We start from the raw sequence: 2,821 nt of genomic DNA on the forward strand, positions 1-2,821 counted from the left end.
TATATAAACTTAGTAGTCATAAAATAATTAAAAAATAGGACAATAAGTTACAATAGAAAAATAAAGATTTTTTTCAAAAAACTATTTTTTGGTGGGGCTTAAGTAAAATGAAAATCACTTTCATTGCTGGTTAGAAAATAATATCTTTATGAAGGTCAACTTGGTAATATATATCAAGTGTCTTAAACATGCTGAAATCCTCAGATTCTTAATTCTACTTCAAACAATCCTGAGAAGATACTTAAATGTGCACAGAATTTATGTATAGCGGTTTTTATTGTTAAAATTTAGATACACCCTAAAAGATGAATTTTTATTCCATAGAATATTGTATTTAAGACTATCAGCCTTGGAGGATGCAGATCTGGTTTGAATCCCAGTTTCTAATAAACATTATGCCCTTGTGAGCAAGTTACTTAACTTCAAAATGCTTGCCTCACCAGGCTGTTCTAAGGAATAACTGATAATATATGTAAGGTGCTTTATACAATACCTAGAATTCCTCAACAGCAGAGCTCAATAAATGGTAGTTACTGTTATCATTACTGTTATACATAGATGAATACATAATTTTAGAGAATATCGTCATTGACAAATACCTATGATAAAATATTGTGGAGAAATCTAGACACGAAACTGATTCATATGCACACATACACCAAATGAAGGAAATACAACAGGTGTGGTAGAATGGTAGATGATGATTTGTTTTATTTACACTTTGCTGAATTCTCTTTTTTTCTTTCTTTTTTTGTTTTGGTTTGTTTGCTTGTTTGTTTTTGAGATGGAGTCTCGCTCTGTCACCCTGACTGGAGTGCAGTGGTATGATTTTGGCTCACTGCAACCTCTGCTTCCCAGGTTCGAGAAATTCTCCTGCCTCAGCCTCCTGAATAACTGGGACTACATGTGCTGGCCACCACACCAAGCTAATTTTTATATTTTTAGTAGAACCAGAGTTTTACCATGTTGGCCAAGCTGGTCTTGAACTCCTGACCTCAAGTGATCCACCCACCTAAGCCTCCCAAAGTGCTGGGATTACCGGTGTGAGCCACCGTGCCTGGCCTGAATTCTTATTTTTTAAAACAATATATCAGCCATTTTATGACCTGGAAAAAAATTCTCTTAAATAACCTTTAGGGAGTGTCCTCATATTGTATTAGATGGAATATGTTCAGATAGACTGGAACACTGCATCTAAGAGCTCCATAAGCAAAGATTAAATCTTTTTTTTTTTCAGTTATAGTGGTATTCATTTTCATACAATATTATTGAACCCACTTACGCATTATGATTTACCTTTTTCTTATTGACTCTTAGAATAGATTTTGATGAATATTATGGCTGCTTTGAAGAGAAATTTAGAAAGCTGTATCAAATTTAGATGTAGGCAAGAGAAGATGTACAGTATGTGCACATACGCACTGGGAAGGACACAAATATCCCTCTGTATTCAGTTAGCTTACCAATTATCCATGGGTATACTGTATGATATTTGCAGACTTTTAAACAAAAACATTAATTAACTTCAATACTATTCAGTATACTATAACTGAAATATGTTTTGAAATACAAAAGGCATTTTTGTCTTTTAAAATTTTAAACATTTTAAATGTTATTGTAGTAAGAGTATGTAACATGAGGTCTGCCCTCAACAAAATTTTAAATGTACAATCAATACACTTAACTATTAATAAGTGAACTATAGGTTCAGTGTTGTATAGCAGATCTCTAAAATGTATTCATCTTGCATAATTAAGAGTTTATGCCCATTGATTAGCAATTTCCCATTTGCCTCTACTCCTACCCCTGTAACCATGTTTCTGCTCTCTGGTCCTGAGTTTGATTCTTTTAGATACCTCATATCAGTGGAATCATGTGCTATTTGTCCTGCTGTAACTGGCTTATTTTGCTTAGCATAATGTCTTCAAGGTTCATCCATGTCATTGCATATTCTTTTTTAGCCTGAATAATATTTCATTGCATATATCACATTTTCTTTATTGATCTTTTGATGGACATTTAGCTGTTTCCATATCTTAGGTACTGTGAAAAATGCTGCAGTGATCACCAGGGTGCTAATCTCTTCAAGATCCTAATTTCATTTCTTTTGGATAAATACCAAGATCACATACTAGTTGTATTTTTAATTTTTTGAGGAATCTTCATATCATCCTGTTTTATGTAGTGGCTGTACCATTTTGCATTTCCACCAACAGTACACAGGGTTTCGATTTCTTCACATCCTTGCCAACACTTGTCTTTTCATAAGTTGCTTGTTTTCAGAAATATAAGAGATTCCCACACTTGTTCACATGTGTGTCAAGATGGGCACTTTCTTCTATTTACATATTTATCATCTTTGAGACTGTCCAATATCAACACGTAAGAACAAAGAAAGAAAATATACTCCCATCCTCAAATTCCCTTAAATTATTGTATAAAAAATAAATACCTAGTTAAAGAGTCCTTTTACATATCTAAATCAGTTAAAATAAATTATGTTATTCAGTAGTAACAAACATCCTCCAATATTTCAATGACTTAAAACCATAGAAGTTCATATTTTTGCCCCTGCCACATGTCCAGTGAGGATCAGCAGAAGTGACTTCCTCATTAGTCATTCAGATCCCCAGGATTTTGGGATCTTCTGCCCCTCTAGTACATGGGAAAAAATGAAGTGGAGCATTGAGGAGCAGCAATTAAATACTTCCACACAGAATGACATATGCCACTTTGTTCAAGTTCATTGGCCAAACAGGTTAGCCGTCGTGGCAGGAAGGTGTAATTCTCTTGCGTGACCAAAGGAGAGTGAAATTCTGTA

This window comes from Macaca nemestrina, chromosome 10, assembly GCF_043159975.1.
Source record: "Macaca nemestrina isolate mMacNem1 chromosome 10, mMacNem.hap1, whole genome shotgun sequence".
Lineage (NCBI taxonomy): Eukaryota > Metazoa > Chordata > Mammalia > Primates > Cercopithecidae > Macaca > Macaca nemestrina.